Here is a 16,193-nt window from a genome sequence, read left to right on the forward strand (position 1 = left end):
TATTTCATTGCATTCCGCACATGGAATTACCAGAGGACCATATGTCACAAAGACAAAGAAGTGGAAAAAAAAAAAAAAAAGACAATTGTGCTCGAGACAGAATATGAAGCGATTTCCACATGCAGTTTTACGATTTACTGGCAATTTCACAACGCCTGTATGCATTAATACAGAATGGGTGAAGATGAGCTTGCAATTAGGAGGTAATATCACAATCATCAAAAAACATGTAAGGGAGTTCCATGATGCCAGACCCTGACTTTGAAATTTAACACTTCTTATGTCCTGTTATGTTGGGAACAATTGTGCGACAACAATTTTACTTGTCAACGCCTGTTCTGTATCTAATTATCTGATCATTTTTGTTAAAAGCGCACACAGTTGCAACAATATTCTGTTTCACTAGGTTTCATCTAACAGGCAGTTCAAATCTAGCGGATCTAGTGTTACGGCTCTGAAGAGCAATTTTTTTTTGCGTGAAAGAGGCTTCAGAGGCACTAATGAGATTCAAAGCGATGTTTGCGGGATAGAGCTTCTTATGATTGCGGTATTAATAGGAGGTAATCAGACCTACCATGAGTAAAATACAAATAATTTTTTTAACCAATTAAAAATCTTTCTACTAAGAACAAATTAATTAATTTCTAGAGAAATATTAATCTGGATTTAGGATGATCCATGGAAGAATTCCGACACTCTTTTTTAAACATTTTAAATGACATCAGGTATGCCAATTCCCAAAAACTCAGTCTTGGATGTAGTGGATCTCGGGGTCAACTTTGATACAGTGGATCACATTGCAGATTTCAAAAACTCTAACTAGTTCAGCTCCTACCCTACAGATTGGTTTCTTTGTAGGCATGGACAGACATTTCCCTAGAAAACATCAAATTGAGTGCGGAGTGCCCCATGGATCAATTTTAGGTCCAAATCTTTTTAATTTATACATGCTTTGCCTCATGGACATCTTCAGTCGACATGACTTCCACAGTCTCCTGATTACACAGGGCCAACTGATGCCTTCTTAAATGTATTTTATTTATTTTATTATTATTTAGTTATGAAAACGTGCACAAAACATGCTGTAGAAATAAAATGTGGTTTGATTTATTAATAATGGCAAATCAAGGCACACTGGCAGACTATCTAGCTATATAGGAGAATGAAATGAATGATGAACCATGGGAAAAAAAAGAGAATACATAGATAACTGCCCCATGGTTGACATGCTCCTTATTTAACAGCACATACTTAACAGTGACTGTTTAGGGAATCGTATCGAGGTTAAACAGGCATCATTTGAACTTTCCAACCTAGTTATTGCCTCGCTCGCATCGTCAAGACAGAGTCAATTTGGCTCTCAGTGGAGTCTGTGGCTTTGTGGTTGAAAATTGATGGGTCACGGAGGTTTCTCTGAATTGGGCGAAACTACCTTAACTAAACTAAGTCAAGATGGGCTGTGGTTCACACTAGGCAGAGTGTATCCCACTTGAGTGTGTCAATCAAGGGCCATTAGGCAGACATAAAAAGTTTTGTTGCGATAAATCTTCGAAATGCCTCTTCAGATGAGTTTCAGCACAACGGGAAAAAAAAATCTTTTAAGCTACAAACAATAGTCTCTAAGTGTTGTTGATGATCTACAGACATGAAGAGGAAAGACAATCAGTTCATGCTGTGATTTTGACACAATGGGATGATTTACACCTGCAGAGAGGCAGACTCTGAAAAAAGTTTTAAAATCACAACACCTTTGCCCACCCGAGTGAGTTTACCAAAATTCAATGGAAAAAGGGACTTGCAAGAAGTGATCATCAGTCATCATCAAACACAAAGCATTCAGGCACACAGGGCAATTATGAGAAATAATCTTATGACATACTGGAAAAAGGAATAAGGATCTTTATTAACGATGCAAGTTTTAGGTAAAATTTTAGCATCGTCCAGAACAATCTCGGAGTCGGAACTAGGGACCAACCTTTATTTTGGAATATCACAGAAATGTTTAAAAATAAAATAAAAAATCTACAGCGTCTCGATGCTCACTGAATTGATGTGTTAAGTGAGATTATCCACAAACGGATTTTTGACAAAGCAAAACATGGCCATTATGAAGCCTTGCTGAGGTGACATTTTGCTTTATTTGTGATTTGTACGAGTCTCTGTAAATCATAACGAAATAATTAAAATGAGGTGAGAGATTTTTGTCTTTTGACTACCTTTCCCCAAATTTGTCGACTAGGGAATTTTTGCGGAAAACATTTGGTTTTCTCAAGTACTTCCAGAGGATGACACATCAACATTTATTTTCACAAGCGCCGTTGGTATTTTTATTAACTCAGAAACCTGTCATCAATTTTTTTTTCCTTTCAGCACAAAATACCCTCCACTGACAGAGCATGTTTACCATGTTTGTGTCATGAACAATAATGTGCATTGTCTAAAAAGCGGCAGAGCAAACCCGAGACGAGTGAGGAAAATGAGCAAGGGAGATACCGCCGCAGCCGCAGGAACCAAATGTTGCTTCATTTGTACATGTATGCAATCAGAGAAAACCAGAAATGAAAAATACACCCCAAGATGTTTTTGGGGCTAAATTTACTGGAAATTGTGGATGACAGTGCAGCTTCTTGTGTTTATACACCCAAAAAAAAAAAAAAAAAAGCCTGTGTCTTAACTGAATCGATGTTCCAGAGTCGCAAAGAGGAGCAAAGGTACAATCTGGCCTGCACACAACAATCCAATGCAGTTATTTGAAATGGCAAAACTAATCCACTTGAAAGGGACAACATTATGCAAGAAAGGGCTAATAAGTGGCCAAAACCCCAATATAACTGCAAATGTTTTGCACACTCTCTTTTGTCATGGAAAACAAAAGCAAATTACCACATGGCTTGTCTGCAAATGCTTTGGGAAATTAAATAATAAACTTCATCCAAACATTACACTCCTTATTTCCCCTTCACCATACAGCATAAAACCCTGAGCAGTAATAAATATTATGTAAAATAGCATGGAAAGAGAGGACCATGAAATGGAAATGCAACATACTATTGTCTAGGGTACTTGTTGTGATTGTATGGAATGCAGACGGTTCAACGCAAACTGTCTTATTCACTTTTTTACAGGAGTATAAAAATGAAAACGGGCAGCATGTAATTGCATCTACATCTCAGTTTTGTGGTTCAAATCTCAGCTCTGGCCTTCCCGTAAGGAGTGTGCATGTTCACCACGAGTACTTATTTTCCCCATATTGCAAAAAAATGGCAAAATTTTCCATAGGTGTCAATTTCAGTGTGACTGGCTACATGTATTCAAGTAGCTACTCGCCCACTTGCTTTTAACTGTTAAATTGGATGGATGGATGGATGGATGGATGGATGGATGGATGGATGGATGGATGGATGGATGGATGGATGGATGGATGGATGGATGGATGTGGACAGAGAATAGAAAATGTATACGTACATTTTACTACTTTTACATCATACCTGGAAATTCATGGAAAACTACAATGATAATGATATTTGAGCCTCTCCTTCAATATTAATATGCTGCTCAATGTCTTTTTTTTCATACATCCTACCATTTGTTTCCGCAAACCAGACTTAATATGTACAGAATTCCACAACAAGTCGATTTGTATTTACTGTCTGTCAAAACGACTGCTGTAAGATCTTCAAAACAACAGTAGTGGCAATGTACTTGTAGGAACATTCCGGGAAGTTCGTCATGTTTTGCGCTGTGTTCACACCGCAGTCTCCGTCATTAGATTCAAATCCCCTGGGCCCACTGCGGCGGTGACAACAAGCACCTCTGGTTTTCATTCAGCTCCAAACACACCCCTGCCTCCTCCCCCTTCCACCTCATCCCTAAATCTCTCAATTCAAGTTATTATTCGCTCAATTGGTGGGCTTCAAACTCCGCCTTTTCCAGCCCCAGGTCCTGTGGAAGCTGGTAGTCATTAAGAGGCTGAATCTGTGACTGCGCACACACAGATACTGTGAAGAAGTGAGGGCGGAGCAGCAGGGTGTCGCAGCAGTTCAACACATATCAGGCTCTCAGTGTTAAACAGCAGGTTTGATGGGAGTGGGCTACGACAGATAGAAAGACACACAGTAAGTACTGTCACACCGCAAGACCACCCAGAGACTCTTGCGGTCGTCAGCGTGCCAATGTGTGTGCAGCATCTGCCCCGCCGAAGCCTTCTGGGAAGTCTCTAAGGAGAATGAATTTGACCTCGTGTTGAGAGGAGGCACATTAAGCTTTAAGGCTCAAGTGATCACATCCTCTGTGCTTCCCGGTTATGATGATGGAGGTCAGCAGATTAAAGGCAAATTCAAAACAAATCCAAACACTGCAAATGTGACACTAGAGAGCAATTCAGATTTGAATTTCCACTGACAAAGCTTATGAAAGGTACCAAAATATATGACCTATATTGATTCTGTTCATTTTAGGCACCAAGCACATTGGTAGGGTACTTAAAGGCTTACTTGTGATGTAAACACAAAAGGAAAAGAAAAGAATGCTATAAAAACCACAGAGTGGGAAAAGGTACTCATTTACCAACTTGAACATTTCTCGAGTGAACTTTTATATTCATTGGGAACTTCATTTCACTCACAGTCATCTGTTTGGGTAGTCGAGTTTGACTGTGCAAGCAATTAGCTAATTTCGAGTATTGCAGCAAATCAAATTGAATACAGACAAATGTGAAACTGTTATTTTTTACTGCCTGCAAAAAGCACATTCGCACTAAAACTTTCAAAGTTGTCTTTGCAAGAAAAGTAAGCAGTGGGTGCCACCAGAAGGTTGGATCAACACGAAGGACAAGTGACACTGATGTTCAAAGTCGGTTACAATTAGCCAGTTTGTGTGAGATTGACAGGTGTGTGGATACCCAAGGCTCCTAAGGCAGCTGTGAGGGCACCACTGCGGACTATTAGGCCTGAAAGAGAGATGATTAGAGAACATTAGGGGTGAATAAGGGGGGTGGGAAGGGAGGAGGCACATCTGCTGTTGCTATTATTACCCAAAATGCAGCACCTGAGGGGAGGCCCGATACGGAGGTTGCTCACACACCTGTGGCCTCCCACTGTGGGAGATGTAAGCGTGCACTCCTGCTTCAGCAAGGTAAAGATTAGCTATGGACATACTGATAGATGCCATGCTCAATCTCTTGCAGTTCCTTATCAACGTATTTTGCGTGCGTTGATCCCCCGCATGGACGAATCATTTTATGTTGTCAGAAGTTTCTCCTGTGCTGGATTTAAAGGGAATGAGAGGAGGAGCTTCCATTGCCAAGAAAGTTGGCTGTGTTCACACCCACAATGGCGCAAACACCCGTTTCTAGCTGCATGCGAGTACGAAAATACCAAAGGGAATTTTTTTTTGCTGATGCTCAATTATTTAGACTGCATGTTGTTACACCTTGAAAGATGATAAGCGTTTATGTTCAAGTCCCGTACCGTTGTGTGTGTCAGTGTTTTGTCAGTATGAAATTTGGACCGCAAGCCACCCAATCACAGGGCACATATCGATAAATAACCATTCAAAATTACGTTCACTATGGGCAATTTAGAGTTACCGATTAACGTGAAGTGCGTGTTTTGGAGAACCTGGAACAGAAAGCCAGACCTAAGATTTGAAACATCAACCTATGAAATGTGAGGGGAACATGCAAACGCACTTGTCGTTTGCTTTGGGTTGGTTCTGGAAGAACCGATCCATTCTGGTTAAAACTCTACCCTCTGCTGCGAGTCATTGAAAACAGCCAAGAAACAAATAGAATTTTTCCTGTAAAAAGTTGAATAAAGTGTGAATAAACAATGTCCCGTGTTGCACCGGGTCACATGCGTCTCCTCCAATCTGGCTCTTTGTCAGCCTAGATCTTCAATATGAGAAGGCAAACAGCTGCTGTGATTAAAAATAAATCACACTCAGCATTTCTCTAAACCCTGGAATAACTAATCTGGACTGGGACATGAAAGATGCATGAGGGAAAATGTAATGATTGCCCCTATCAAAAGATTAAACCAAGAAGGCTGAACTGTGCAAACAATGAGAAAAGTACAGACGGCAACAATGAAGATAAAACGAGTTTAAAAACTCACCTGGGTCATAACCAGCACGAATAGGATTTGTTAAACAAATCAGAAGTTACATTTGATGATTGCTAAATCACGCTGGTTGATTCATTTCCCCAGAAGCCCATCATTTAGAGCATCTTTCTTTCCATTTATTTGAAGCTTATGGCCATTAACCAAATGCTGCAGGAGCAGTGTGGAGGCCGGGTATGAATAATTCTTCAATGATACATAGCAATGGAAAAAAATCATAACCTCAGCCTTCTTCAGAAGAACATTATTGACACCTCCACCACCTTCTCCATGAATGCTTAGCTTGCGTAGCCAACTGGCAAAGAAAATTTTCACGTAGGACAGGAAGGCACTCTTATTACTCTACTTACTGTTTGTCATCTGATTGTTTTATATTTACGGCCTGTGAGTGTTTTTCATAAAAAATATGCATTGTAATTAGTTTAATGACTGACTAAAGCACATTATAACTAACATAGAAATTTGGTTTACATCGCCACCACAGGCAGAAAATGCAATCGGAAAATAAGGATAAGAGGTGCTTGGTGTCCTTTATTATGTTTGTACCACTTTTCTTCATTAAAAATCTTAATCAGTATGATTATGAATCGTAATTGTGGTCAAGTTTGTGTGTCTGGAACGGGTTGCGGCATTTCAATTCATTTCAAAAGGGAACACAAATGAGTAAAGTGAGGTACAACTTGGTCACAGAAGATAAGTCATAAGTCAACTTTCATAGCGTTATGAGGTCAACTATAGTTAAATGTAAAATATAAAACTAGCAGCATAAAGCAGCTGATTTAATAGACTGATAGCATCTTAAGGTCAGCCGCCGTAGGCTCGGGCAAGCTTCCCTCAGGCAAGCAGGCAGCAAGCATGCACAGACCGCCGCCACCGCCTCGGGGTGTCCCACGGTGACAACCTCCACCTAACCCAGCACTGATGCCTCGTGACAGAGAAGCTGCTTGGACGACACAGCCAGGTGAGAGCAATAGTGCACCTAGAAAAGCTAAAACACTGAGCTGGATTGGCAAACTTGACCTTGATGACCTGATATATATCAAACCAACTATCCAATTTCTGTTTTCAAATACAAATCCAAAATATCAAATGCAAGCATAGGAGGCACATACAAACTCTACACAGGTGAGATTCATCCCCGGGACCAGTTTTGAATGCGGACTCGTTGACTTCGCTCCCCATGACCTTACATTAAAAACCTCAAAACAAGACAAGCTGTGGATGAGTAACCGGCATTTACGAATGTTGCGATAACTCTCATCAGGCATTAACCGCATCAGGAGCCTATTGAGTCGGGCGTATCGCTAGAATGACCACCGGTCACTTATTGTCCCGCGCGTGTTTATCTTAATCCATCCAAACGATCATTCCGCAAATCGGCAGGACAGAGGCCTTGCACTACCTCGGTCTCCTAAGCCATTCATTCAGAACAAGACAAACAAGACTGATTCAAATATTTACTACCATGAAAATAAGTAATGAGCATAGGCCAGTATGTCCCATGATGACATAAGGGCCCCATCATTTGTGTGTGTGTGTGTGTTTGTGTTAATCAACTAAAATTATGCTGAAGCTACACTGCACGCAGTTCTCGTCAAGAGGAAATTGTCATTATTCAGATGTTATCGCACATTATACAGATGCAACACACACACACGCACATTAACATAAGCGCAAAGTGTATTCAATATTCATCAGCACAAGCTGTCACATAATGGGCTCCTTCCGCTGAAATAGGTAAACAGCTGACAGAGCACAAGTGACACGCACACACGTGTCGAGCTCCTTGCAATAGTCAAGAATGACAATGTCAAAAGAAGAGATAGCTAAGTAATTAGAAGAGATTAGATCCCATTAAAATTATTGAGGCGCCTTCTCTTATGCGTTGTGCCAACAGGCAAAATGGCTTGGTCCATTGACAATTTCTCAATTTTTCCACATCATAGAGGAAATGACAGAATGAAAAAGGAGGTTAAATAATCTATTTTGTTATCTTCCAGCAGGTGTTTGAATAACAGAATAGACATAACAGAACTGTATTCCGTTACAGTTACAGAAAAAAAACTGCAATCAGATTTCAGATATATTAAAAAGAAGTATTATTGAGATTAGAATTTCTATACGGACAGAAAGAGGCCGGTTGTTTACCCGGTCCCAACTTGAAAGCAGGCATAGCAACCTCCGACATACTCATAGAAGTTCTGATTCATCTTAAATAACATTTCTCAAAGCTGTCAGAGTTGTCTGGACTGCTCGGGCGCACTGCTAACGTACGCCTCCCATCACAAATCCTCCGCAGATTTACTATTTAAATACCATATTAACAGCTACCAAACGGCTAAACTTGTCACCAGGAATAAAAGTGTTTTTTTCTGCAGTTGACATCACATTCCGTCATCATAACGGAATCATAATTAGAGTGTGTGTGACGGGTGCTAGGCAACTGCTAGGTGCACATGTTGCTTTCTTAAACTTAATTTGTCCACTTTGCTTCCATATTTCTTGTTGTAACACCATTTTTGTTTTGGAGAAAGCAAATCTAATTTGGCAGACATGTCCATCACTGGTATTGTACGTATATATACAATATTTCTGCAGATCTAGCCAGTGATTTTTCCCATTTTTTAAAACAATGCTACACAATATTAACCATACATAACCAATACAAATAAATTAAAAAAGGATAAACAAAAGAAATGAGTGAGTGCATGGCCTGATGCAAAATTGGACTGACCCAGGAAGTTGATAAAAAGATTTGTTTGGACAAATCAACCCAAATTTTTTTATATAATTATGACATACAGTATGCATATTCTGCACACCTCAACTATGCTTGTTGGTTCATTGGGATGTGGATGGCTTTTGTATACGTGTTGCAGATCAGGTTTGGACTTGGACTAAGAAAGGTGTATTAGCTCACCTGCTCCCCTACACTCTACAGTGTCACGCTAAATTAGACTTCAATGAGCACGTACACAATCACACGTACACACACACACACAGACGCTCGAAGCGACTGGGTGATAACAGCGGCGATACGACTGCGCCCGTCTGTCTGTTGATGCCACGCTGGATAACATTCACAGCTCCATTTTCAACCACTCCCCTTGTACCACACGAGCAGGACACATGCAAACACGCTTGTACAACACACACAAGTTCTTTTCAACTTTCGTGTCATTTTGCTGCGGTGATACAGGTGAAGAGATAGCGGCGAATCCCTCCAATTGATAGGAAATATAAAAAAAAAAAAGACAAATATGATTGGGTGATTGACTTGTTTGTCATTGGGATGTGGATGGTTTGTTTGTTTGTTTGTTTGTTTATTTTGCGTTGGTTGGGTGGTCAGTTGAAGACAGCTGTATTGTTATTGACCGCAGGATGTTGTAATTTTTGCGGGGTTCAACTTGATATGGTCGATCACATTGATTTAACTCATATTAGCGTAATGCTTTATGACCCTTGTAATCTACACTACCGTTCGGATGTTTGGGGTCACCAAGGCAATTTGGTGTTTTCCATGAAAACTAATAATTGCACAAGGGTTTTCAAGGGTTTTCTAATCATCAATTAGCCTTCTAACACAATTAGCAAACACTATGGACCATTAGAACTCTGGAAGGATGGTTGCTGGGAATAGGCCTTGTAGATATATACATACGTTTGCAGCTAGAATAGTCATTTGCAACATTAACAATGTATAGAGTGTATTCCTGATTCGTTTAATGTTATCCTCATTGAAAAATAGCCAATTTATTTTAAAAAATTAAGGACATTTCTAAGTGATCCCAAACTTTTGAACGGTAATGTATCTTTCATTGTAAGACGATTGTTTTTCCTTCCATTTTGGCTTAAAATAAAATGACATTCAATATAAAAGTAATGTGTTGGTTTAGGGGGCCATCAAAAGAGGGGTTACACAGGGTGCCATTCAAGCTAGAACCGCCACTGCTCGTAATTTTTGTGTGACTTTTTTCAACAATAAAAAGGACTGTTTTACAGGATTTATAATGATAAAAATACCCTGACCAAAATCTGATTTTACCTGCTGTTTCTCGGCATCCCCTCCATACTGCCCGCTTCCCTCCTGCCTCCTTCCTTCAATGAAGGCCGTGCCAGTCAGGGGGAGGGCGGGGGTCTCAGGCCCGGGCCTCCCAGACAACTGCAAACAATTAGGGAAATTAGTGGCTCCAGCATCACCATCAGGAGGCCTGCTTGTTTATAATTTAATCGGGCCGCATGTCAAAACAGTCAGGGCTTGAGAGAAACAAGATGCGTCGGCGAGATGAAATTCAAACTGCCAGCCAGCTCAAAATATTAGGAGTGCTCGTTTAATATAGCGTGCCAGCGTGTGGCACCGTGACATGTAGCAGCATGATGGAATCAAAGAGGCCATTTTTTTAAATCCTGGAAAAAATAATTTTGATTTTTTTTTTCTTTCTTTTTTTAATCCTGCCCACATTTTGTTAGTTAATGCTTTCAGGTTTTGGAATCTACCCCCCTTCACCCCCTCCCTCCCTCCTCATTTCACTTAGCGGTGCTCTGGGAATTTCAAAAGCTTGGATCTGCGCCGCCTTTCAAATTCATTATAAAAGCTTTTTGCTAACTAAATAGAAGGAGAGGGGGGGAAAAACTGCCACATTCATCTCATGGACCCCCCCCCCCCCCCCCCCCCTCCCACACCTCCACCCTCATCCTCCTGACAATATATAAATAAACTAGAGTGACCTGATTGAGATGTAAAAGGCAGGGAGTTAGCGCTGGGACCCATACATTACTTCCCAACATTAAGAGGCGTCTGCTCAGGCGACACATGGCATTTGGAGAGAGCAGCCCCAACGGGCAAACATTGAGGTTACAAATGATTCACCCAACCAAAGATGAAACAGCGAGAAAAAAAACGAAGATTTCTTTTGCTATTAGCACCTTCAAAACCTCTTGCCAAAACACACAAACATAATGACATCAGCACTTCGCTAACACAAATTATAAAATATTTGAATATTAACAGCCTGTCGCTGTGAAGGCCTTTGTAAAGGTCAAGCAATTGTAATTTGGACCGATACCAATTGTGAAATTTCCGAAACACCTCATTCTTGCGCTTGAATATTATTTGCGCTTTATTCTCTAACGTTCTCCTCCTTCTACCTTAAGGTGTAAGTGCAATCATATATAGATTAAAAGGATTATGTATTTTCGTGCGTTTAAAACACATTGATTGTTTTCAACAAACCTAAACTGCGAGTCAGAACATATTTTAATGTTTTGCATCTTAAGCCTTAGCTAAACTCAACTTAAACATTGATATGATTTATGCCAGCCGTAAAGCAAATCGACGCCGCAAAAACACATGAAACAGGATCAGCAACAGGATCCAATGCCTGAATCCGATTCTGTCCGATACTCGCAAAAGAGATCGGGAGCCAATACCGATACGGAATATCACATCGGGACATCCCTACTTCAAATGCAACCTCCCAAGAATAAAGACACTAATTTGGACACATCTGCTTAAAATGTGGCCCAAACCAACATTACCAGCATAATAAAGCAAAGCGAGTCAAAAAAAGATGGTGAAAACCATGTTGTGCAGAAAGAAGAACGAAACAGAAGAGCAGAATGAGGTCAATGTGGATGGAAGAGGGAGTCCTGACGCTGATGGTCTCAGTAGAGCATCATTAAAGCTGATGGGAATCACAACAAGGCCATAATTGGCGATAAGACAACGCACGGTGAAAGTGATCCAGAGCCAGGGATCATGATAGCGCAAACACACACATGCACACGCATACACTCACTCAATGTGCGCTTGAGTGACAGACCAGCCAGCGAGCAGACCACAAGGGCTGGCAGACATGCAGGATCCCGGTCAAAGAGCATTATTTCCAGTGCATGACTGCATGCAGCGTGGCACCAAACGGCTCTCATTACAGCAGCCCGCTTAATGTGGCTGAGCTGGGCCGGCTATAGTCACACAATACACACACACACACACCAGCACGCACTCAACACACGGGCCCTGACCACCAGCCGCCAGGCCGCGCAATCAGCCGCCTGCTATCAGCTTTCTAATTGGATCAGTGGCACGAATGTGATTACAGCAGGCGTATTTATTTACATAATAATTATTACTGCCGTCCCCAGAGGAGCCGCTGAGAACATCAGGGGCCGAGGAGAGATGGAGGGCGGGATAGGCTAGGAGGGAGGGAGATTATGGGCAGTGCAAACAGAGAGGATGAAGAGTCTTTCTGGTGAGGAAGACAAATGGACTGAGAGACAAACAGTAGAAGAATGCATACTCGCAACTACTCGCAAGGTTTTTGGTAGATTTGCGTCCAAAGGCCTCATTGTCATTCGAAATTTCATTCCGATTTGTTGTGACAGTTAACAACTGGAAACATGTGGAGCATAAATCTACAAGACATCAACTAATAAAATACACAGTCATTTTCAATATGCTCAAAATACCTCTCTGTACAGGCCAAGTCAACAGAATCGGGTGAATTTAATCGAGTTTCTTTTTTACCTAGCTGGTTCCTACTTAGCTTGCAGGTTCCAAGGGTCAGCATGCCGTTAATTAGAAGCGCATTGGAGATTAGCCTGTTGGATGTTATTACAGTGTCTGTTTGGGGTCTGGTCTTTGCAGTTCCCTCACATTAACATGTACATATTGCACACCAACGCACATTAATTTACATTAGAGGGAGCCCGGCCGCCTTCCCTGTGGACTTTCCATCCCGACAAAATAGGGCAATAGTTGTTTGAACAAAACTCAGATAAACGTTGCCCCCTTGAGAATCCTTCAAGTACATCCTTCTAGTAGCTCAAGTCAGAGAGAGTCAGGGTGAACGATGTGGGAGGGGGAGCTCTGGGGAGATGCTTGCGTTTATGTTTGTCGCCATTGAAGTCGTCCATAGCCCGACTTTGCGTGCCGCTTAATGGTGTATAATCACAGGCTCTTCTAAAAGGGCCAATTATATATCGGCTATGGCACGCTAGAATGAAGGCGAGCCCTCGGGGCTGCAGTAAATTAACGGTCATTAATCAGCTCTATTACGGAAGCCGTGGTTGATAAATACCCCGACAATGAATATGTTTTGCTCAGCATGTATAAACTTCATTTGATATGTGTTCTGATGGCCGGCTGGGTGGGACAGGAAGCATGCAAGCTCACCAAAGAGTCCCAGAGGAGCGCTACCACAGTAGTTGACGTAAATATACAGCCGTTTAAAAAGAGAATTAATGCCACCTACTGACAATTAAAGATCTAATCTGCTTCCTCGTTTACAAAATGTTTTGAAAAGTAAATATTAAGCAAACTGGAAATCTTTGCCTGAGTCAGGATGGTCAAGCAGCAACTGTCAACACAAAGACTCCTCTGGGGGCAAACAGTGTCCACTCTAATGGAGGGTTAATCAAATATCTGGCAATTCTGCTTTCTGCGTTTAATAGCTGCCGAGACCACACGCAATCGCTTATCAATGATTGGGATTTTTCAGTGACTGCAATTAACTGACAGCACACAGTTTCAATTTATGGCCTCTTTTTACGAAGAAATTTTACAAATTGGTATAAAAAGATTTACCTCCTTTCACACAGAACACAGCAAATTTTGAATATTGACACTCCTACTTTTGCTTCTACACAGCAATAAGCATCTCGCAGTTAGAAAAGTAGATGAGGCCAGTGTCTGGTGTGTCAGAAGGAGGAAAAAAAATTGGGAAACAAAATTGTTGGGTTGACTTTCTCAAGGGGGGGTGCTTCGAATTCTAAATGTCATTTTGCATCCAATGCCTAAATATCTGCTATGATGGATAATGCAAAAGGGAATTCCACTCCCAATAACTCTGAAGAGAAAAATTTGTTGACTTTATACCAAACAGCCATGGGAAACAGTCAGAAATACATTTATTTGCGACTTTCACACGGACATCCTGCAATATTACAGCACCACAAGTATAATGCTAGCCCCTAATGTACAGAAGCCAGCAAAGCAGGATTTTAACGCAAACATTCACACCCATGTCCCGACATTATGTAATTAGTAAGCACACACAGGCTCTGATACTGTCTGAAAAGTTTGAAAATTGCAGGGTTGCCTCAAATAGGAGAACTGCATGGGAAAATGCCAGCTTTGACAAGCAGGGCTGTATATTCTTTGACAGCTACGGTCAAACATCAAGCAACACAGGAAAAAAAAGAGAAATGTAAACGATACTAGAGACTACACTGTCCTATTTTTTGGTTCATGGCTCAATATATTTTTTTCAAAGCATTTTTTTTTTTGCAAACACGGTCATTTCCTGTCAACTCATTACTGACACTACTCTCACAATTGCTTGTGTCCTTCCAATCGTTTTTCCTCAAGCCACCTATACGTCTCTTGACTCTCAGCCACAGACAGGCTGCTAATGTCATTAATTATGAACCAATATGTTACCGTCTGTGTGCGGCTTGGGGGAATTTTAGGCTCCCTTGGCCTGGCATCTGGTCCTCTCTCATCATCAAGAAACATGGGAATAGGAGGATGGCGAGATAGATTAGACAGATGTGAAGGACAGAAACCAAGAGGCGGCAAAAGAGGGCAACATTTGAGGAAAAGTACCTAAAAGGCCAAAAGAGTTGAGGAAAGAGAAGCTGACACTTCATCAAATGACTGCTGTGTTTGCACTGTATGTTTACATTTATCACTTCGATTTTACGAGAATTTTATTGCTGAAATAGGACTTGCAGAGTTTAACGGTCTTTGGAGTATACGGGAATGATCAACTGTCAACTGAGATGGTATAAAATAGAACAATGGTAATTTGGTAAACAAGGCTTGCCGTTGTTGCTTGTTCCAAGATGATAGTTGATTATTGTGTACATCTGGGAGCGTAGTCTGTTGACATGGACTTCCTCTCTTTGCATTTTATTAACAATACCAACTTATTGTCATATAGCCATATCCTCCTGAACAGCCAGAACAGCGACGCCGAGGCTAAAGCTACCTAGGTCGCATCAAGTTCCATTTCCTTTTCCAAGGTCATCATTGCAGTTTTAATATTTCACATCAAGGGTAACCTTCTTGGGTGGCATGAACAACATAAATCACAGCAAATTGTACACCCAAAGAGGGAATCAAATTTTGAGGTTAAACTGTATTTTCTGTACTGTATTGTGTTTGTTGGACAAAATAGCGGTCGTTCTAATATAGGACTGTGAAAATGACCAGTGGTTTTCAATGTTGTGATTGAATGGTGTAAACAGGGTGTCTTCTCTATATTTAAACAGAAATTATGTGTTGCAAAAGTTGATATTAAAGTAGAATTCTTTCTGCGTGACTAATTTGTCACCGCACAGCCATTCTGGTCGCTTTAGCCCGACGCGGTTCACGCCGGGACAGAGGGAAGGCGCGAGCGGCACCATGGAAGAGAATAAAGCAAAAATGCTATGCAGCCACTGTCCACTTTATGGCTTACACCTGTGGTTTTGCAGCTGTGACAAAAATGTCCACTGTGGGAAAAGGCCTCCTCCCAAGAAATGGTAGCAGTGCGGAAAACGTGCTTAAGTCATTTGGGTTGTATTCTTTTTACCCGTCATATGCCCTCGTGGCCACATTCCAACTTTAAGCCGCGCGTCTTTTATGAAAAGCATCTTTGTTTTCTCAAATTTATTGTTACTGACATTGTCCCTTCTTTTTTTCCATCATGCAGGACAGTCAACTTGTGTGGCCACAGTATGTCCTGCTCGTGACCTGCGCGTTGTTCAAGTGAAATTAAACCTGTCGTGACAAATTCCACAGAGAGTCAGCGGCCTTTTTTTTATTTTATTTTAATTGGTGGCACACCAACCACTTAAAAGCAGGCTGCATACCAGGGAAACTACAGTCCAGCTAAGCCTTCAAAGTGGACCAAAAAAACAACAAAAAACAATTCTGTAAAGTGAAGGGTCAAAGTGTCACCGTCGTAAAACCCAGTATTAACTGCAGAGGGAATGTTTTAACATTTGAACATTCATTCATTTTATAAATAAGCCAAAAAAACAAATACACATTGAAATTTATAGACAGAACGGCTCAGACTACAAATGTGA

The 16,193-nt window shown here is 41.0% G+C and overlaps 1 long non-coding RNA gene across 3 annotated transcripts in view; it reads right to left on the reverse strand.

Annotated features, from left to right (window-relative positions):
• Positions 1 to 16,193, reverse strand: part of LOC148394123 (uncharacterized) — a 58,405-nt gene that overhangs the window by 24,306 nt on the left and 17,906 nt on the right. For all 3 annotated transcript variants that reach the window (XR_015859856.1, XR_015859857.1, XR_015859858.1), the window contains one exon: positions 10,165 to 10,281. This is a non-coding gene — a long non-coding RNA (uncharacterized LOC148394123). The remainder of the gene's footprint in view (positions 1 to 10,164; positions 10,282 to 16,193) is intronic.

Source organism: Syngnathus floridae, chromosome 8 (genome assembly GCF_059516105.1).
Source record: "Syngnathus floridae isolate MCC-2025c chromosome 8, RoL_Sflo_1.0, whole genome shotgun sequence".
Taxonomy (NCBI): domain Eukaryota; kingdom Metazoa; phylum Chordata; class Actinopteri; order Syngnathiformes; family Syngnathidae; genus Syngnathus; species Syngnathus floridae.